This window comes from Pan troglodytes, chromosome 5 (assembly GCF_028858775.2).
Source record: "Pan troglodytes isolate AG18354 chromosome 5, NHGRI_mPanTro3-v2.0_pri, whole genome shotgun sequence".
In the NCBI taxonomy this organism is placed as follows: domain Eukaryota; kingdom Metazoa; phylum Chordata; class Mammalia; order Primates; family Hominidae; genus Pan; species Pan troglodytes.
This window is the reverse complement of record NC_072403.2, coordinates 146,311,207-146,334,350: the sequence shown is the minus strand read 5'-3', so window position 1 is coordinate 146,334,350 and position 23,144 is coordinate 146,311,207. Positions and strand designations below refer to the sequence as shown.

The following is a 23,144-nucleotide window of genomic DNA, read 5'->3' as shown; positions in this document are numbered from 1 at the left end:
AGTGTTTTATTAAAAATGGCTAACAGCTGTAATTTGTAGGTAGTTAACTCATGTGAAGTTTAACTTTAGCATGTATTTTTCCCTAGGAAAATATTTTATATAAACAGAAAGACAAATGTGAAAAAGTAAATCAAACCCAAAACACACCTACCAAAGTCATTCTGATCACAACAGCGACATCTCTGCTGCTGCTATGTTTCTGGGAAAAAAAAAGGGGGGGGCTCCCCACTTTAGTCTGGAATGATAGTAAGTAATAAAAAGAAAATATATAGCTGTTGATGTTTTTGTTTTCTTTTCTTTTCCCCACAATAACAAGGACTTCATAGACACAGATAAGCTACATGTTCTTTTCCAAAAGTTTCCTGCAATAGAGTTTTCTGACAGGGTCATATTACAATTCTAAATGTGAATAACACAGCAAAAAGAAAAAAAAAGGATATTTTTTGGCTGGTACTCATGGGTATTAGTTTGTACTCTTGCAAGCTAACTGAATATCCACAGACCTTGTGTAGAGTCCAGAGGATGGCTTTGATGCTCTTTCTGCTACAGGCTGGTTTGGGTGCCTGAGTTAGAAGTATTAAAAGGGCACAGAAAACAGATCTCCTGATTGGCTTCTTTTTCTGAGCACCATTACCTAGGGCACAATTGTGAAAGAAGATATCAGGAATGATAAGAAGACAGGATCATACCTCAGGGAAAAAAGAGACCAGTCATAACTACAGATGGTGCCTCTAATGTAAAGGTGGCTACAAATGTGTGTGAAGAAGTGGATAGTATTCTCGTTTTGCAGTGCCTAGAGTTTAAAATTTAGTATAGTAGGGTCTATGGATATTCCATTAGCTTTCAAGAGTACAAACTAATATCCATGTATACCAGCCAAAAAAAATCCTTTTTTTTTTTTTGCTTTTTGCTGTGTTATTCATATTTAGAATTGCAATCTAATCCCTTCTGAAAACTCTGTTGCAGTAAACTGTTTTCCATTATTCTTATCATCTTCTGACATGCCATTTGATATGTTAGAAATATTAAATGTTAGCCTGTTCTTTATTTCCTGCACACTCTTCCTCCCCAACCAGAATGTAAGTGCCAGGGAAGCTTTGTTTGCTTTATTTACTCCTCTGGCCCTAACCCTAGATCAGTGTCAGGCACATAGTTGTCTGTTGACTTAGTAATGAGTAATCCATTTTAGTCCTGTGTTTCTATGAAGCTGATTGATAATAAGCTTATAGCTTCTGAAATTACATTATATTATTCTATATTCATTGAACACCAAAGGCAAAATCTCTATCTTTTTATTTCAAGGTACAGTGCAGACTGCTAACACTTGGAGAATTTTAATGTTATTACTTGAAGTGAGTTGAGGCTCCTAATTGGAGAATGACTGGTTGGTTATCAATTTAACTGCTTGTGAGATTGCTAGTTTTTTGAGTAGAGGTCAGGAATAACACTGCAAGAGAATATGTTTTCCAAACTCCTCCTATAAATGCACCATCCAATTAAAGAAAGCTGAGATAACATTACTTCAAGGCACTTTCAAAAAAATGATGTCAAATTTTGCACACAAGTGGAGTGCTGCTTTTATTTCACATACATGCTCATATCTGTTTTTAATAGAATGTTGATAGAGAAATCTTGTTACTGCTGGAAAGAAATGAAGAACAAATGTTCTCTTACAACTTGCAAATTTCAACCAGTAAGTTCTGGGTTTCTTGGACTAGTGAGCATAAGTATCAGCTAGTGTGTTTTCTAAAAAAAGGTTTGTTTCTGGGCCCATATTCTGGGAGCTTCTGATTCAGTAGGTAAAAGTAGGGTGCAGCAATCAGAAATGTTTATAATTATGCCATGGGATTTGGATGCGGGTGGTCTGCAGACTTCACTTTGAGAATAATAAAAAATAAGAACCCTGATTTGTGAAAGGTCCTATAGGATCTTGGTTTCGTCTTGAGCGCAACTGTTACTAAATTATAATTCAGGTACCCAGCTGCCAGGTGAATGGCTTTATGTTTTGATTATAAGAAAAGTCAAATGGCCAAGAAACTCTTAGAACACGCTTTACAGTTCTAAAAATGTTTATCTTTTCTATTCTTTAATTGACTGAGGCTTCTGTGTAGGTTAATGCCACAAATGTTGATGCCACAAGAGTGAAGTACAGAAAGAAAGTTCATAAAAATATTTATTTGGCATCTGGCAAACTATAAAATATTTTCTCACGTTACCTAATTTGATTCTCATGGTAGCTCTGTCGGGGAGTCAGGGCACGTATGTGTTAATTTTGCCTATGAGCAAACAGAGGTCTGAAGAGGTTCTAACTTGCCCAATGCCAGATAGTAGAAATAAACAGCAGAGAAGCCACTCCTCCTGGGACTGCTCATGCCTAGGGTATGCAGTGTTGGTTCAACTACCTTTCATGGTCCCCTAATATATCCAAATATATTCCTTAATGTCTTTCTCTCCTGACTCTTTCATCTCTAGAGACATTGCATAGGGAACATTTAACACTTTGCTCAGGAGGAAGAGGAGGAGGGTTGGATGCTATTGTGTGTTCAGGATTAAATGAGATAATATATGTGAAAGTCTTTGTAGTTATAAAATATACATATACATGCATATATTATTATTGCATTGTATATTGCATATTAGATTATTGCTTATCCTTTTCAGAGCATGACTGCATCATATAGGAAACTCTTGGCCAGGCACAGTGGCTCATGCCTGTAATCCCAGCACTTTGGGAGGCCAAGGTGGGTGGATTACTTGAGGCCAGGAGTTCAAAACCGTGTCTCTACTAAAAATAGAAAAATTAGCTGGGTGTGTTGGCACACACCTGTAATCTCAGCTATTCGAGAGGCTGAGGCATGAGAATCGCTTGAACTGGGGACATGGAGGTTGCAGTGAGCCAAGATTGCACCACTGCACTGCAGCATGGGTGACAGAGCAAGACTCTGTCTCAAAACATAATAATAACAATAAGAGAAATTCTTGAAACTTAGAGTTTCTGAGAAAAAGAGTTACCAACAATAAATTTAATAATACATTTTTAAAAATTGAGGAAGGAATACATGCAGAAATAAATAATAATTTAAAAGATAATGAGAAACTAATTAGAATAAGCTGAAACATGATTGAAGTTCAGTTGTGGGAGGAGATAAATGACTCATACTGAAAACTACCTAAAATAGCACATACAAAAGCGTTTATAAGCTTAGAATTTCTTATTTTATTTTCTCAGAATATTTCTGGTAGTTAAATTTGAGGCTTCCTGCGATGTGGGCATCTCAGAGGAACCATATAGATTGGCGCTTGTACTACAAAATATCCTAAGTTGACTGGGTTTAAATGTGGTTTTTTAAATTTACTTTTATTGTCATTTTCCCCACTTACCCTGACTTGAAGCTCATGAAAGTAGTTTTTATACCCTGAAGTCAAGGAGGCATTGTTCAGCCGCATCATTTGCCTACTTCTCATAGCTTGAAAGGGGAATAAAAGGCAGATTGCCTCACCACCTTGCTATTTTAGTCTCCTGATGTCTTGTGGTCTCGGCACCTCTCCCTGCTTGTAATTCCATATTGCTAGTTGTAATCAAATCCTACCTTGGAAAGGTCAGACTTGAGCAGGAAGAGTGCAGTCATTCCAACAGCTGTCGCTCTGGGTTCTCCCGCTGTGTCGCAGTGTGAGGCGTGTGCACCACTGCACTCCAGCCTGGGTAACAGAGGGAGACTCCATGTGAAAAATAAATAAATAAATAGAATAAAATAAATGAAATAAAATTTCTTTGGAATGGCTACTTTCTCGTCTTCTTGAGCTTCATGAGGGGCTTAAAAGCAAAGAATATTTTTCTGTGACATTTAATGGCAAATACAGATAGAAAGAAATACGTTTAGGATGTTCCAGGGGTTCGAAAAACATGTTCATCCAGGCCCACTAATTTGGTCTTTTTCTTCTTATTATTCTTATTCTCACTCTTCTTTTGTTTTGGACACGGGGTATGACTCTGTCACCCAGGCTGGAGTGCAGTGGAGTCATCACAGCTCACTGCTGCCGTGGTCTCCTGGGTTCAAGGGATCCTCCCACCACAGCCTCCCAAGTAGCTGCAACTACAGGTACACGTCCCCACACCTGGCTAATTTTTGATTTTGTCTTTGGGTAGAGATGGGGTTTTGCCATGCTGTCCAGCGTGGTCTCAAACTCCTGGACTCAAGCAATCAACCTGCCTTGCTCAGCCTCATACAGTGCTGGGATTAAAGGTGTGAGCTACCATGCCCAGCCTAATCTGGTCTTTAAAACCAGAAAGTTATCAAAATATTTCAAATTCCTTATGGACGCAGAACTTCAAGCTGAAACATCCTTTCTAGGCTCTCGTTTACACTCCATTTTACTTCCATATTTGAATAATGTTTTTTCTTTTTTTCTTCCTTTTTTTTTTTTTACCCTTTTTGTGTCACAGTATAAATAATCTTTAGAAGGATAAGCCTCTGCTGACAATAGAGCTCTATTTACTAAGTATCTACTATATACCACACCCTGGAGCAGGACCACCAACATTATCTCATTTGGAATTCTTAATCGCTAGAGATGGTGTTTACCATCTTGCAGATAAGGAAATGAAGATCAGAAAAAGTAGGTAATTTGCTTAAAGCTACAGGAATGAGACACAAAAATGTGAAGTCAGGTCTATCTTACTCCAAAGCCTGTGCACCATGTTTGAGTGTAAACATATGTGTGATTTGTTTTAAAGAGATAATACGCCTCTATTTGTTCCAGCTTCTCTACTTGCTAATTGACCACATGCAAGTCACTCGACATCTTACAAGGTCAGTTTCTTTGACTGGAGAATGGGAATGACAATTCTTTTTTTTTTTTTTTTTGTCAGACGGAATCTCTCTCTGTCACCCAGGCTGGAGTACAATGGCGCGATCTTGGCTCACTGCAACCTCTGCCTCCTGGGTTCAAGCAATACTCCTGCCTCAGCCTCCCGAGTAGCTGGGACTACAGGCATGCGCCACCATGCCCGGCTAATTTTTTGTATTTTTAGTAGAAATGGGGTTTAACCATGCTGGCCAGGCTGGTCTCAAACTCCTAACCTCGTGATCCGCCCGCCTCGGCCTCCCAAAGTGCTGGGATTACAGGCGTGAGCCACCGCGCCCGGCAGGAATGACAATTCTTATTCCTTGCACTTTATAGGATTATTGAAGAAGTAAAACGAGAAGACATAAATGGTGGCTTCTAAGAGCACCCAAACACTTTCAAATCACAGGTGTGCATTAGTGAAGGTTAGGTTTGGCTGCCCATGATAGAAAATCCAAAATGACTGCAGCTTACACAAAAAAGAAATCTACTTCTCTCTCAAGCTGGGCACAGTGGCTCACACCTAGAATCCCAGCACTTTGAGAGGCTGAGGTGGGCACTTGAAGCCAGAAATTCGAGACCAGCCTGGCCAACATGGTGAAACCCCATCTCTTTTAAAAACACAAAAATGTTGCTGGGCATGGTGGCACACGCCTGTAATCCCAGCTACTCAGGAGGCTGAAGCAGGACAGTAATTTGAACCCTGGGAGGTGGGAGTTGCAGTGAGCTGAGATCATGCCACTGCTCGCCAGCCTGGGCAATAGAGCAAGACTCTGTCTCAAAAAAAAAAAAAAGAAAAAAAAAAAGAAAAGAAATCTACTTTTCTCTCACATGAAAGATGACCTGAAGAAAGCAGTCCAGGGAAAGTGGGCAGATTCCTACCCATCTGGTCCTGAGAAACCTTCAGTCAGGCCACTGTCTTTGTCCATATGTCACCTCGTGGTACCAGGTGGCCCCAGTGAAATGGTCTACTGTGTTCAGCACATAAAGAGAAAAGTCAAGAGAAGAATGCACTTCCTAGGCTGAAGCGGGTGGATCACTTGAGTTGAGGAGTTTGAGACCAGCCTGGCCAATGTGGCAAAACCCCGTCTCTACTAAAAATACAAATATTAGCCAGGCATAGTGCACACCGCCTGTAGTCCCAGCTACTCGGGAGGCCGAGGCAGGAGAACTGCTTGAACCCGGGAGGCAGAGGTTGCAGTGAGCCGAGATCCCACCACTAGACTCCAGGCTGGGCGACAGAGTAAGACCTGTCTAAAAATAAATAAATAAATATTTTTTTAAAAATGCACTTCCTTCCTAGAAATTGTACACAAAATAGTTCAACATTTCCTTTTTTCCCATAATCTTAGGCTACCTACTGAGGCATATGGAAACATGAAAATTATCCTCAGATGAGAGGATTAATAAGGCTTTAAATGCAATGTGTCATTTTTCCTCTGTGAGCATAAAGTATGCTTTCAGAGAATTTCTGAAAGAGGATACATGTCAGATATTATCCTCATTTCACAGGTTGTCTAAGTGAAACAGAGTGGTCATAGGGCTTGTTTCAAGTCACACAGTGGATGAAAAACATTACAATGAAGACATTTGATAGTTATATGATAGTTATAGCTCCTACACAATTTTTTTTTTCACAAAACAACTATGCAGAAAACATAAAATTAACCCAATCAACAGGAGAAAAATCAAACATCCTGAAAACTGACTTGAATTTGGCTTTGGGTAAACATAATTGAAACCAAGGTTGTTTCCAATAAACTGGAATGCTACAACCCAAAGTCTTGACAAATTGGAGGTAGAGAGAAATAAAAATTCTAGCTATATACTCACTCACCTTGTCTTTCGTTTTCATTTTTATTTTAACAACAACAACAACAAAAAGCTGTATAGCCTCTGACTATTGACTGTGGTGCAATCCCCAGCTCCTTACCATTAGTGATTGGAACCTGACCAATGAATGGCATGGCAGCATGCAACCTCATAATTTTGAGATACATGTAGAAACAACCTCAAATTTGCATAGCCTATATATGGCTATAGCACATTATTTTAAAACTAAAAAGCGCACTATAATATCATAAACATTGTACACAGAATTTACGCTACATTTTTACATCGAATAAAACATCGTACACAGAAATTAGGCTAAAAACACAAACTCGGGCCAGATGTGGTGGCTCACGTCTGTAATCCCAGCACTTTGGGAGGCTGAGACAGGCAGATCGCTTGAGCCCAGGAGTTCGAGACCAGCCTGGGCAACGTGGCAAAACCCCCATCTCTACAAAAAATACAAAAATTAGCTGGGCATGGTGGTGATGGCCTATAGTCCCAGCTGCTTGTTGGGGTGCTGAGGTAGGCAACATTCTAGACCCTAAGGGTATAGCAGGAATCAGATAGTCCCTGCCTTCATGAAGCTTATATTCTAATAGGGAGAGAGACAGACAATTGGGAAATAAGCAAATTGATATATATTTTGAAGGATAAGAAATGCTATGGATACTGTCACATTGGAGATTGAAAAAAAAAAAAGAAAGAAAATTTAAAAATAGAAAGGATGTGGAAAAAAACAGAGCAGAGTAAGAGAGCTGCGTGTGGTGACCTGGGGAGATTTAGGGAAAGGCATTTGAAGAAATAAGGCAGTTAGGTACTGCAGAAATGGTGGGGAGTGTGTGTCTTGGAGGGAGGAAGCTCCGGGCACAGGAGATCCAACAAGAAGGCCTTGAGACGGTGGCATGCTGGGGGTGTTCTGAGACTAGCAAAGGGGCAGTGTGTGGGAGCTGCCTGGGAGAAGGTTGTAAACCTGGGGCCAGTGTGTGTGGAGAGCAGTGAGTGCAGAAGGAAGCGGGTGCTTGATAAAGTTAGAGACAAATAACAAGGGAGCAGCCCCTTTAGGGTCTTGGAGGCCACAGTGGAATTCTTTAATCAGAGTGAGGAGGGTTCTAAGAAAAGGAGCAGCATAATCTGATTTACTTTTTGAAAGATCACTCTAGTACCTGGGTAACAATAGGCTATGGGGGTGACAGCCTCTGGAGAAAGACAAGGCTGGGCACAGTGGCTTATGCCTGTAATTCCAACACATTGGGAGGCTGAGGCAGGAGAATTAATTGAGGCCAAGAGTTCAAGACTAGCCTGGGCAACATAGTGAGACCCCATCTCTATTAAAAAGTTTTAAAAATGAGCCGGGTGTGGTGACATGTGCCTGTATTTACTTGGGAGGCTGAGACGGGAAGGATCCCTGAGCCCAGGAGGTCAAGGCTGCAATGAGCCATGATCTCGGCATTGCACTACAGCCTGGGCAACAGAGCAAGACCCTGTCTCTAAAAATAATTAATGCTGCTATTGAGAGAAATGGAGAGAAAGAGGGAAGTCATGGATGGATCCAAGCAACTGGCTTAGGACATAGTTACCATGCACTGAAATGAGGAAATGGGAGGAGTGTGGGGGTTGAGGAAATTAGGGTTTGGGGCACACAGTTATAAGGAGCCAAACTCATTCAACCTTTTTAAGCAGCAAAAGAATGGAGCAGCATTCAGAACTGTTGCAAGAAAGCCAGAGAGCCAGCCTTGGAGGCCATGCACCCAGGAGCACAGCCCAGAGGTCTCCATGGCCGCTTCCCCTGACACTGCACAGCCACTGGGCAGAGGCAGCCAAAGTCTAGGCTGACACTGGAAAACAAACACCAGAACCTCTGCCCCTGCTGCCAGAAGCTCCAGTTGTCACTGTCACCTCCCAAATAAAAAATATAAATAAAGGACTCCGTATGGTTCCTACTTTTCAGTTCCCTCTTCTGATATGGAGTACCTGATGGGCAGAGCCTGGTGTGGGGCTGCAGAGGAGCCTGGCTCACCAGGCCTCTGCTTTCCACTGCCAGGGTTTGAGAGCAGAGCCCCAAACAGTTATTCAAAATGGCTTTGCAAACATGGTAACCTTCACAGATATTCTTGCAATCACGGTTTTTGCCTGTTACTACTCAGTGAACAATTCAATGTTTTTTAAAAAAAGAATTTGATTTTTTTCCCCTCTATATCCATCTCTAGACCGACCAGGTTTCTTGTAGACTAGGTGCCCAGTCTTTCGCCAGACTGGGTAAAGGCCTGAAGCAGGGTAATAAAACTGACATCCCTGTTTGAGAAATAGTTCTGGGAGAAAATGTGAAGATACTTGAAATCTGTAGATAAATTCAAGAAAAAAATTAATGATAGTCTTTAAGCATAGGAGGGAATATATAGCAAGTAAATGATAAATGGATAACTAACACTGCTTAGGTCGATATGAAAAAAAATTGGAAATTTGGAAAATCCTGGTCTAGTGTTCCTTAAGAATAATCATCACTAGATTAATTAGAAAATATTAATAAGGAATTATTAACTATTTGTTGCTACATTTATTGAGGGGTTAGCAGTTGCAATGAACTGAAGGTTTTTGTCCCTCCAAAATTTATATATTGAAATCATAATCCCCAAGGTGATTAGGCAACAGGGCGTTTGGGAGGTGATTAGGACGTGAGGGCAGAGCCCACAGGAATGGGACTAGTGCTCTTGCAAAAAAGGCCTAGAGAAACCCCTGGCACCTCCTGCCGGTAAGAAAGTGCTGTCTGTGAGGAAGTGAGCCCTCATCAGACACTGAATCTGCCATCACCTTGATCTTGGACTTCTCAGTCTCCAGAACGGTGAGAAATAAATCTCTATTGTCTACAAGCCGCCCAGTTTTGGTATTTTGTTATAGCAGAATGGACTAAAACACCAGTGCTAAATAATGCTGTGTTCAATGCTGATTTTCAACATCTCACTTGATTCTCACAATAACCCCAACAGGCAGGACTAGGCTTAGAGAATGTAACTACTTTGTCTTGCTAGTAAATGGTGGGGGTCCAATGTCCTAAGCTCTTGGCTTCAAAACTATATGCCCCAAGTTAATCTCTAGTAAGGAGGAAAGGAGAGGACCTGGGTGATCCACAAACTTAACAATCTGCCCTGAGTAATCTCATTAAATGTGTATTTTAACTTTGTTTTTTAAGTGTCATTAACATGTTCTGCTAAATCTTCACTGCTGGGAATTTATCCTTATTTACCTACAAAAACACACATATAGGTACAAAGGTACATTTTCCAGTTTTCGTTGTGAGAAGAAAAAAACTGGAACTCTAACATCATCATTTAGGAATTTTTATCAAGTTTCATGAATTATGAAATATCTATGTGATAGAATACCATGCATCTTTTAAAGGTATGGGAGTATCTTTAAGCTATACTTTCAAGTTGAAAATATCCAGATGAAAAATAGTGGATATCGTGATTCCATTTGTGAATAAATACACACAGATTTTTATGCTTGTAGATACATTAAAAAATTCTAGAAAGATATACAAATACTTGTGGGAGAAAGGGGAAGTTTTATAAAGGTCAAGGAAGACCTTTACTGCTCAGTTACTATCTGTTCGTATGGTTTCAGTTTTCTACCTTGCATATAGATAGATAACTTTTTATTCTTATTTAAAATGAGTGTTTTTAATCAACTCTGTATGTTTGAAAGATTGTTGAGCCTTTTGAAAAAATTCGTTTAGGTCTTTATATACTTCATTTTAAAAATTATAAAGCTGGCCAGGTTTGGCTCATGTCTATAATCCCAGGACTTTGGAAGCCCAAGACAGAAGGATTACTTGAGACCATGAGTTCAAGGCTAGCCTGGGCAACATAGTGAGACCCTGTCTCTAAAAAAAAAAAAAAAAAAAAAAAGATGAAAAATTAGCCACATATAGTGGCACTTGCTTTAAATTTAATTAATTTTAAAATTTAAAATTAGCCATATGTAGTGGCACTTGCTACTCCAGCCAGAGTGACAGAGCAAGATCCTGCCTTATAAATATATAAGTAAATAAATAGCTATATAAAACTTTGCGTTAATACCAAATATTTTTTGTTAGTCTGATTCTTAAGTATTTATTGCTAAACTACATGTTACTATGCAGACATTTACTACAAATGGTCAGTTTCCCTTTAAATTAAAAAATACACAGATCTATACATTCACAGCATGAATAATCAAATGGAAATTTAATAATCATAGCTAAGGCTTAATTTGGTGCTTCCTCAGTGCCAGGCTTTGTGAAAAGCATCTCATTCACGTTATCTCCCTAAATCTTCACACCTCTGCAACCTTGATGCTTGCCCTGCCCATTTTGCGGAGAACAGAGGGAAATGATTTGCCCGAGGGCATGTATCTGGGGAGCCATGAAAGCAGAGGAGCCCAGAGACTCTGAATCCAGATGTAGGAGCCCAGATGTATTACACATGACTCCTCACTGCCTCCATATTCAAATAAGTTTGACTCTGGAAATATGATTGTGACATTCCCAGAGACATTTGGCTCACACCTCCTTATACATATGTAGTGCAATGTAAAGCTTTAAAACACTAATGATTACTTAACACTAGTATCTGGGAATGTTAGGGCTATATTTTCTGATCTATATAATATTAATTTTGCCAACAGTACTTGGTATTCATGGTATGATTACTGATCGATAGGTTGAATTTTTCATATACCATAGGTAACTAGAGTACACTGGCTAATTATACTTGGTGGCTATATCAGTGGTAAATAGAAAGCTCCTTTTGTTTTCGTCTTTATTACTAAGAATATATCTGAAATCTATTAGTACTCATTTTCTTAGTAGAATAGCAAAGAGATTTTCTTTTGATGAAAGAATTTCTTATGGAATCGTTATAGCTATCAATGACCATAATCTAAAAATATATTAAGCTGAATTTCTATTAGAAGTGTACTATATCCTGAAAAAAAAGTTCTTTTTTTATACTAAGTCAGTAATGTATGTTTGTTTTAGGTAATTTTCTCATATTTTCTTAAAAAATAGAATTTTTACAATGATTCTAGCTAATTGGATTCCAGTTTGCTAAGGTTCAACTACATACTAAGATTTCAACAAATTCCACAAATGGGTAATTTGTGGATTGCTGGGCTTGGGGAAAAGTTCTGCAGTGAAAGACACTAAATGCCGTGCAAAAACTGAAAGCATTGTTTGTAAGAAGGAAGATGCTGTGGTTTTACAGATTATATATTCCTGACACACCTGAAGCCTCTCTCCCCTGTCCTACCCCGAAACTCCCTTGGAGTTGTGATTCTTGTTCCTCGTGCACCCCCTTTAACTCCTCCTTTAAGATGATTCATGGCCAGGTGTGGTGGTTGACGCCTGTAATCCCAACACTTTGAGAGGCCAAGGTGGGTGGATCACTTGGGGTCAGGAGTTTGAGACCAGCCTGGCCAACATGGCAAAACCCAGTATCTACTAAAAATACAAAAACTAACTGGACTTCGTGGTGTGCACCTGTAATCCCAGCTACTCGGGAGGCTGAGGCACAAGAATCACTTGAACCCGGGAGGCAGAGGTTGCAGTGAGCCGAGATCACGCTACTGCATTCCAGCCTAAGTGACAGAGCAATGTCTCAAAAAAGAAAAGAAGAAAAAAAAAAGAAAACAAAAAACAAAAGACCATTCATATGAGAGAGAGAGGCTCTTAATCAAATTTCTTACCTAATATAGAAATGTCTTGAATGCATTCCTGAAAGACAACAATCCAGTAGGAATGTTAATTCTTTTCATTATACAAAATGCCTTATGTCACTGAATATTTCTTATGTCAGACAATTATAACTACTATAGTCCTTCAGCCACGAAACAGTCAATTATTGACACTACTTCTGGCAGCTGGAGCAACTCAGATTATAAATGCTAGTTCCTCTGCAGACTTCCCAAGACTTGTTGACCTAAAACCTTTCCTTATCCAGTTAGGGGGTTGTTGAAAATAATAAAGCCAAAGACCGTGCAATGCTCCTTATCATCTCTAGACAAAATATCTCTTGGAATGCATAGCCTGCCTTGTCTTACATGATAAAGCATCCCAGACTAAATTTATATTTCACATGGATGGAAGTAGTGCATTTTCCATTAGGAAATGGAACAGTAAGGATGGATTGTTCTCAGGTACCCACATCCAGGGACACTATCCAAGAAGCCACACAAAACACGTTTTAAACAGACAATATTCCTTTTCTCCTTGTAGGGTGCTTAGCAGAATCCTCAGCTCACAAGATGAATAAATGCAGACTAAATGATGCAAAAATAATCTTCACACACAACCATCAACACACGGAAAGACAGCAGGACGGCCAGATCCCAAGCTAACAAACAGGTAAAATTTGCATAATTAGGTCTTCAGGTGTCTTTAGTTATGAAATGTGTCTGATTCACTTGGTGATTCTGGGCGTCTTAAGCTGGGTCTGTTAGAAGCCAACCTGGCTCACGTTCTGCCAATCCGCTGGGTGTTTGCTGTGCTGGGTATCATTAACCAACCAGTTTGATAGGAGTGCTTTGTTTTCTGCACTGATGAAATTTGTTTTCTGAGCTGCCTGAACAAACAGGTTATTTAAGCCATTGTGTGGAGAAGGTTGGAGGTGGTTTTTGGAGAAGACAGATCTCTCCTCCAAGGAAGGATTATTATGTGGTTGCAGTAAGAGATGAGAAATTATTCTCTTGATGTCCACATGTCATTGAGGCCACAGCAGGGCAGGGAGGCAACCCTTCATATTGATGTGAATGGTGGAGTGTAACTCATCCAACCAGTTTCCCCTGAGGAATTTCTCAGCCAAACACTTCCTAACCTCTCTCCTCCCTTATGTATCCCTAATAGATTGGAGTGGGGGAGGGGTGGCGCTGACACTGAAACCTTCAGTGCTTGTTAGGAAGACATCTAAAATATTTTATTTGAGGGCAGTAAAATGAAGAAACCAGGTTGCCTGGTGGGAAAACCATCAGCTTTTGAATCATCAAATTTTGAATCAAATCCCAGCTCTGCCAGCATTAGCTTCATAACCTCAGACCCTGTCTGCATCTCAATCATCAACTGTAAAAGACTGCTGTGAAGTTTAATAAGACACCTAGAATAGTGTCTAGCGGTGTCCAAAGTGTGGCCTGGCCCAGGACCAGTATCTGCATCACCTGGAAACTTCTTAGAATTGCAAATTCCCAGTCCCATCACAAACCTAATGAATTAAACTGGGATGGAGAGAAGGTAGCAGCAACCTGGTTTTAACAAGCTATCCAGGTGATTCTGATTCACAAGAAAATTTAAGAACCCCTGGCCGGGTTTACAAAAGTCCCTCAATAAATGGCAGCTGTTCTATGATATTAGTGTAGTGTTTTACAGCTTACTGATTTGCTTTTTCATTCACACTACCATCTACTTTGCTCAGGTTTACATTCCCTTTGACCCAGTAACTCCACTTTGCAGAATTTTCCTAAGGAAATAATTAGAGATGTTCAGAAAGATTTATTTGAAGAATTATTCATGCACGTGAAAATTTAGAAACGAATGTCAAATGAACAATATGAAACTGGTTTAATAAATTATGGCACACCTATATGATGGAACACAGTGCAGCATTTTAAAATCATATTGTAGATCAGTGTTTGTCAGAGCAAGCTCTGAGAATCACCTCCATCAGAATCTTCTGGGGTGCTTCTTCAAAAGGCAGATATCAGATTTATGAGTCATCATCTGAGATTATGAATGAGAATCTCTGCGAGTGAGAGACTTCAGAATCTTTATTTCCCACATGCTCCCAGGTGAGTGGTATGCACCCAAAAGTTTTCATATAATGTTTTAGATTAATAATAATATATGGAAGATATTCATGGTGTATTATTGAGTGAATGAAAGTGTGTTTTAAAGCAATATTTACAATATCTCAATAACATATGCACCATAGCCGTATATGTAAAAAGACCAAAATACATACGCTAAAATGCTAAGTAATTATTTCTGGACAGTAAGATGGCAATTCTGGTGATTTGTTTTCTTCTGTTCTCGATGTTTTGCATTTTCTGTAATGTATAGCTTTTCCATGAGAAAAGTAAAACCACATAATAGTGCATGTGTCATTAAACTATGGAGTGGGAGCTTCACATTTCATTAATTTTTTTAAATTTTTGGTTTCAGTAGAGATGAAGTCTCATTAGGTTGTTCTCAAACTCCTGGCCTCAAGGGATCAATCCCAAATTGCTGGGATTACAGGCGTGAGCCACCATGCCTGGACTTCTTGAGGAATGAAGGCTAAGATAAATCCAGAATTAAGCTGTGTATTAGTCTGTTTTCACACTGCTATAGAGAACTGCCAGAGACTGGGTAGCTTATAAAGGAGAAAAGTTTAATTGACCCACAATTCTGCATGGCTGGAAAGGCCTCAGGAAACTGACAATCATGGCAGAAGGGGAAACAAGCCTGTCTTACATGGTGGTAGGCAACAGAGAGCATGTGAGAGTGCAGGAAAAACTATCATTTATAAAAACACCAGATCTCGTGAGAATTCACTCACTATCATGAGAACAGCATGGGGGATACTACCCCCATAATCCAATCACTTCCTTCTCTCAACACGTGGGGATTACAATTCAAGATGAGATTTGGGTGGGGACACAAAGTCTAACCGTATCAGGCTGTAAACAAGTCCTCCTCACCTCTGCCCAGGGGATGCTGAGGCAGTCAGCCATTCATTAGGCAATGCAGGTGACTGGGCATGCTGCTGACCCCATCTGTAGTCCCTAGATAATCACTGGGGGCAGAAAGAAAGGAAATCAGAGCACTATTGACCTGGCACAGAAGTTATGGAGCCTTCTGTGGACTTCTTTTATAACAGGAGAGTTGCCCATCTTTCATGGGTGAAGCCCCTTAAAATGCGTAACAATTTCATCTTGGAGTTTGTGTTTTGTAAGTGAAGTCCAGAAGGACAATGGAACGGGGGTGAGGAGCTTCCTTATACACTCTCATTATCTCCCACCCCTCCACTCTCTGCTCCCTAACCCGCTTCCAGTGACTACAGCCATTTGGGCAGGCAGGGGCCTGGGCCTGCAGGGGGCGTGGGAGCTGGGTGCACACACCCCATGCACCAAGTGGCTGGGCAGGCCTGAGCTACCTGAGACCATCTGCACTCACCCTGTGAATACCCCTGTATCAAAGAGAGCATGAAATTAAATAGCAAGTAAGAGACCCCATGACAGGCCAAAAGAGAAAGAAAGGAAATCTTCCACGCCTCCCCCCACCACCACCCCTGCTTTTTGAAGGGACTTTGAGGGTTTTTTGTGTGTGTGTTTTCACTTGGGCTCTGCAAATTAAGGTAGCAGTCCAGATGAGGACTTAGGGATCGATGCACACATATCAAAGAAATGAAAAGAGGGCTTATCGGAAGAGGTTCCTCCCTTGGTAATCATTTCTGGTGTGTCTGAGAAAACTAATGTACTCCAGAAGGGTGTATCCCTGAAGGCACTACTATGTAGAATAAATTGTGTGGTTAAGTCAGGAGTATTTTCTCAGAAGGGTGTCTCTAGTGATTATAGACCAGGACACAGCCCTACTTAATTATATGCAGTATAAATAATCATTCTAAATAGTCTTTTCATATATACATGAAAGAGTATTTCATATATGTATATATACACATATATATGAAGCCAGGACTAATTAGAGAAAGTATCAGGAGTGTGACAGACAAGTTCTTCAGCTTTTGCTAAACAAGATTGAGAGGAAAAACATAATTATCAAAAAGAGCTGAGTTCACCTTTCTTTCTAGAAATTATCTTTCCAATAGCTTTCTCTTGTTCTCACTTTGAGAAAAGAGTTAAAAATAAAAATGAAAATAATGAATTTTGCTATGTAGAAAGCACACTCTAGCACTTTGTTCATTAGCATCTGGAAAGTCCAGGGCACTCATGCACAAACAAATTACAATGCAAATGCTTATTAATGAAAAATCTACAATATGCATGTTTATAAAAATCAATTACACTTCACACCAATTTCTAAATTACTCCCACAGAATTAAAAAACATTTTAAGTTTCTAATAAATAAAAACTCAATTTTACTGCTCCGTGGAAGTGAGAACAATTCATTAAACTCCTGAGTCCTGCTGGTTGTCTTGGTGAGGGCCAAAGAGAGTTTAGTAATTACTCACATGTGGAAAAATGGGTGTGTATGTGTTTGAAGGAGGTCTCTTTTGGACCCAAACCTTGGCCTGGTTTCCCCACATCTCATGGACTTCTTGTCTTACTCTAACAAGAGAATTAGCCAGGGTCCTCTTTCCTATTTAGTATAGATACATATATTAATAAAATGTGTCCAGTTGCAAAGAAAATGATGTAGATTAAGGAGCTGGCTTAAGGCATAGCTCTGCTTCCTCTCAGGGTTAAGACACAGCTCCATGGCTGGATCTGGCTGAAAGACTGGTGGAATAAGATTTCCAGACAGTTCTTCCCTTGGACCCAGGCAAATGGTATCCTAGCCTGAGGTGCCTGCTTTAGTTTTAAGAGGAGAGAGACCCATGAAGCCAAAGAGACATGCCCACCTGGAACCAAGGCACCCCCTTCTAGTCCTTGCTTTGGGTACCTTGAACTCTGAACTTTCTCTCCCAAATACCCTAGCCCTTCCACAGCCTGTGTGGGCTACTCTTCAAGTCACAGCATTACAGCTGTTAACTGCACTCCTAACCTGAGAAAGTCCAAAAGGCAACTCTTTGCAGGCTCCCGGGTTGCAGCTGCAATGTTCACATCCACATGAGTGTGCATGGGGGTCAAGTTGCAGGACTGAGCATCAGCTAAGAACATAAAAGGGGCAAACTATGAGTTGGAAGGGTGGAGGCCTTCATCTGTACTCTTGCACCGTCTGCAAATGTTAGAGATGGATCTGCTGCCAGGAGACCACATGTGCAAGGGCCTGAGTAACCTCCTAGGAGAAAACATCTTAAAGGAAGAGGGAATGAAGGGATGATTGTGAGGGCAGCATAGAGTCTACCCCTTAAATTTCTCATTCATAATGATGTGAAACTCAGCCCACTTGAAGCTAAAACTTATTGAATAGCATTTAGTTTAACATAGGAAATGTTCACTAGGCCGGGCTCAGTGGCTCACATCTATAATCCCAGAACTTTGGGAGGCCAAGGTGTGCATATCGCTTGAGGTCAGGAGTTCGAGACCAGCCTGGCCAACATGGTGAAACCCTGTCTCTACTGAAAAAAAAAAAAAAAATTAGCTGGGTATGGTGGCGGGTGCCTGTAATCCCAGCTACTCAGGAGGCTGAGGCAGGAAAATTGCTTGAACCTGGGAGGCAGAAGTTATAGTGAGCTGGGATCGCACCGCTGCACTCCAGCCTACACAACAGAGCGAGACTCCATCAGAAAGAAAGAAAAGGAAAGAAAGAAAGAAAGAAAGAAAGAGAAAGAAAGAAGAAAGAAAGAAAGAGAAAGAAAGAAAGAGAGAAAGAAAGAAAGAGAAAGAAAGAAGAAAGAAAGAAAGAGAAAGAAAGAAAGAAAGAAAGAAAGAAAGAAAGAAAGAAAGAAAGAAAGAAAATAATGTTCACTAAACTGCCAAAGTTCCCTGGCCTTTTACATATAATTAAATCTTCTGGAGATTGCTCCCTGTGAGATATTGAATATCCAGCCATTTAAACCTATGATGTGGCCAACCAATGCTGCCAGAGAGGACAGATGCCACGCTAAGACTGAGTCCACTATCAGCTGTCTCCTCAGTGCTGCTTTTCTTGCTAAGCACAAGGATATCTCTCTGCTTGCCTGAAGTTTCACCTGTCATTCTTTGGGCTGAACTGATAGCAGCTAAAACATGGGACCCCAAATTTCAAGCTTTGGTTAAGCTAAGAGCAGAGATGTTCTTCTCAAAGGCAGTGTGGAGGCAGACATAGGCATGGAGAAAGAAGAGTGCACAACTTTATAAAAGCACTCAGTACCTGAAGGGCACTCAAACAAAACGACAGGAAAATCCCAGAAATGAGACAGGAGGGGCAGAGACAACCAGGCCTCATCCATAGACTTGCCCACCGCAGACCCTGTGAATCTGTATAATTTCAGTTTAGGTTTAGTTGCTTTAATTGGCTGAGAAATGAGGCTGTCTATATGGAAGGAACCACAAACAAACATTTTTTAGTTCATTAAAATTTTCACCATATTGAAATAGGCTCGTTTTTGGTTTCTTTCCTTTTAAAAACGTATGTGGTGTTTGGGAGCTATATCTCAGAGTCATCTATGTGGTAACGTCACTTTTATGTTAACAGTCATTTGGTACCAGGAGTATTTTTTGAATAATTTCTTTGTTGAGATATAATTCATATACCATAACATTTACCCCTTTAAAGTGTAAAATTTAGTCGTTTTTAGTATAGCCACAAAGTTATGCAACTTTCCATACATCTAGTTCTTAAAATGTTTATCATCACCCGAAAAGTCCCATTATCCATTAGCCCTCACTCGCCATTCTCCCTGTCCTCTCAGCCACTGGGAACCCGTAATCTACCTTCCATCTCTATGGATTTGCCTGACCTGGACACCTCATACAAATGGAATCATACAATATGTGGCCTTTTGTGTCTGACGTTTCACTTAGAATAATGTTTCCAGGGTTCATTCATTGTTTATAGCATGAATCAGTTCTTCATTCCTTATTATGCTTCATAATATTCCATTGTATGAGTGTATCACGTTTGTTAATCCATTCATCAGCTGACGCACATGTGGGTTGTTTCCACTTTTTGGCTATTATGAATCATGCTGCTATTAATATTCATATGGGTATTTGTGTGGACATATGTTTTTAATTTTCTTGGGTATATATTAAAAAGTGGAATAGCTGGGTCATGAGTGTATTTTTTTTTTGTATCTTTTAAAATCTCAAAAAGGGGAAGATGATGTTTCAAATGATCATCTGAATGCTGGGTTTCCACCTTCCACCAGGAAGTCATATGGTGTGAGTATGATCTCTCCTTCTCTAGGCTAATGAAAAGTTCTACATCCTGTAGAAACCATTGGTTGTTGAAACAAATCTGAACAGATCTTTCTCTCTCTCTCTCTTTTAATTTTCTCTCATTTTTTATTTTTAGCAAATTATCCCGGATCCTGAAATATATCTTTTGATAGAAATGACTCTGGTACTTTCCACAACTTACTTTCTATGGAGCACTTTCCTAAAACAAGATTTGTATTTAAATATTCCTCCTTCTACAAAGTATTAAACAGTAGTAAGTTCTGCAACGTTGACAATGGAAACCTGGCAATGTGCCCTTGTTTGACTATTAAGGAATTGCTTCCAAGTACCACAGGGCCTTGAAGACCAAAATAACACAATTACCTGGAAGGTGAACAATGGCAACTTATCAGGTGTGGTAAACACTTTTTTCCCAAGAAGATCCTTTATTCCTTCTGAATGCACATCAAGAAGGAGCGAATACATAAATCACATATTTGTTAATAAGATGTGCATTGCATTTTTGTCCATGTAAGCAGCTGACTTGATTGTACACCAACTAGTTGAAAATGAAAAATTAAGTCACAGGGGCCACTTAGCATCAAGTCACTTAAAAATAATAATTTCATGTTATTTTTGGCAGACTTTTCTCCCCTTAAACTTGTTTGTAGACATAGCTACAGTTTGAAGAAGAGAATGCTTCCTCAGAAATGTGCTACATTGATAAGTTATGCCATAAAGAGGCAGAATCTATTTTTGACTTTTGAATTTGACTATTGTAACTGATATTTCTCACTTTCCATGTGTGTCATCATAGGTTTTTTCCCTGTAGATGTTTTAATCCTTTCTGGTTTTTCCTTGTTTTTTTTCATGTTTGACCTCCCAAGTCCTGAATCACCAATTTCACCACTTGTGATTGTTTTCAAACTAATGTATTTCACACATGCGTTTCGGGGATACATCCATCAGGAGAAATATGCTAGTGCCAGTACAAAGTCATCTTTCTAATTTGTTAATGCATGTCTGAAAAATACAGAGAGTGTGAGATGAGCATAAAAATAACTTGAAACAGAAGGCTGAGAAGCAAAAGGGAGAGAAAATACACATAATAAGTAGTTTGTTGATTCTTTTCCTCATAAACTAACCCACATGTCACTGCCTGCTATGGGGCTTGTCTAGTGCCTGCACTTTCACGCTTACACCAGCGGAGTTCCAGGCCACTGATTCTCAGGATTCATGCTTGTCAGTATTCATGCTTGTCATGCATGCAGCATGTTCATATCCTGGCAACCCTTCTAAGAGATGGAATATTGTAGCCTCATTCTAATCACAAGTTTCCTCGGAAAAATTCCTTGGATGCTGTGCAAACCACTCAAATTCAATCTTTCAACAGAGATCACTGAAATGTATGACATCTGCAATTATGATTTGTATTTGTGGTCCTTGTAATTTGTGTGAATATCAAGCATCCAACATGTCAGAAACAGTTTGCTGTGTAAACAAAGGCACCAATGAGATGTAGGCTTGGGCTGCATACAGAGCTTTGTACATGCCACTCCGCGTAGCAGAGAAGAATAGGGTGACACAGTCTGTGTTTTTCTCAGTTCAGCTAAGCAGACATTACTAGGCACAGTGAGCTCAAGACATGGAGGGATTATAAGAATAACTTGTTTCTGAGAAGCACAGGAGATAAACTGAAAAAAAAAGGTCTATTATAATAGAGCAGTAGATACATAAATAGCTGCCGTGGTGGTATAACCTGTGCATATACATTATTAGAAAATGAGGAATTTATTATGTGGAAATAATCTCAGAGGATTTCATTACAGGGTTAATTGCTAAGCAGACTACTGTAGGAACTATACGATTTTGTTTGTTGAAGTAAAGAGAGAATGTCTTTTGAACTGTGGATGAAGAGTAAAAGCAGAAGGGTAGAAAGTAGCCAGGCATTGTGGCTTGCACCTGTAGTCCCAGCTACTTGGGAACTAAGGCGGGAGGATCGCTTGAGCCCAGGAGTTTGATTCTGCAGTGAGTTATGATTGCACCTATGCACTCCAGCCTGGAGACAGAGTCTCCAGTGCAGTCAAGTGCAGTGGTGTGGTCTCGGCTCACTGCAACCTCTGCCTCCCAGGTTCAAGCAATTCTCGTGTGTCAGCCTCCTGAGTAGATGGGACTACAGGTGCACACCACCATGCCCGGCTAATTTTTGTATTTTTAGTAGAGACGGGGTTTCACCATGTTGGTCAGGCTGGTCTTGAATTCCTGACCTCAGGTGATCTGCCTCCCAAAGTGCTGCGATCACAGGCGTGAGCCACTGCACCTGGCTGAGATCCTGTCACTTAGAGAAAAAAAAAAAAAAAAAAAAAGGAAAGTAGAAGGCCCTGGCAATGTAGTTTGAAATTTAAAACTCATCTATTCTACAAGTCTCCTCTAGTTAAAGGAGTTCATGTGACTTAATTCTGGCCAAAATGTCAGCAGAATCCTGCTAGGTGTCAAAGTGAGACAACTTTGCTATTCCCATGCAGAGGCAGGTGTGGCTGGCCCTGACCTTCCTCGGCTCATTCCTGCCTGGAAGGGCATGGCAATGGGGTCTGAAGCTGCAGTGGCTCTCCCAATGTGAGGGAAAGGCCAGAGAATCCTGCAACGCTGCTCCCAACATGTGGGTTCTCTTTCTGAATGTGAGAAAACGAACCTTTCTTACTTATAAGTCAATTTTTTTTATTTTTGGAAGCCAACCAAATTCCTAATTGATATTCTTAGGTGGGTTTTTGGCCAGGAATAAGCTGCTTATATTATAGCTGTATTTGGTAAAAACAAATTTTAAAATAAAAAGTGCACATGATCATAGAATTACTTCATGAGAAAGCTTTATATCTTTCAAGTGTATTTGCTTGAAGAATCACAATAAAATAATTATATATCTCCATTTCATAATTTGTGGCTAAAAGTAGATTTCCTGATCTTTCAGCCATATTTGGTCCATTAAGCTTCACTATCTCAGACAAGCACATCTAAAACCCTCTGCATGGCTATGAATTTAATGTCAGCTAGGATTTCAAAAGACAGGTACATTTACAGTGTCATTTATTTTCCTTTAGTTTCTCTTCCAACCCCATGAAGTAACCTATTTCTGCTGGCTTTTTTTTTTTCATATTTAGAAGATTATTTTATCCACTCCAAAATCTAAGCTTTTTACAGTGCCTTCTCAAATTTTATGAAATAAAAGTGGTTTACAAATTCATACTCCCTAAACCCTTCAAGAATTGCTTTCCACCAATTCTAGTAACTATCAACACTGGGCAGGGAGAAGGAGAGCATTATCTTGAAGGCTGGCAACTTTTGTCAGAGCAGACATCGACTATGAAAACTACAAGGAGGCTGGGTGCTCATGCCTATAATCCCAGCACTTTGGGAGGCCAAGGCAGGCGGATCACTTGAGGTCAGGAGTTTGAGACCAGCCTGGTCAACACGGTGAAAC

At 40.0% G+C, this 23,144-nt stretch overlaps 1 long non-coding RNA gene across 1 annotated transcript in view; it reads left to right on the top strand.

The window, feature by feature from the left end:
• LOC104006989 (uncharacterized) overlaps positions 1-23,144 on the top strand; it is a 48,813-nt gene that overhangs the window by 10,273 nt on the left and 15,396 nt on the right. The window contains exons 3-4 of the long non-coding RNA XR_001718746.4: positions 12,929-13,057; positions 19,602-19,669. This is a non-coding gene — a long non-coding RNA (uncharacterized LOC104006989). The remainder of the gene's footprint in view (positions 1-12,928; positions 13,058-19,601; positions 19,670-23,144) is intronic.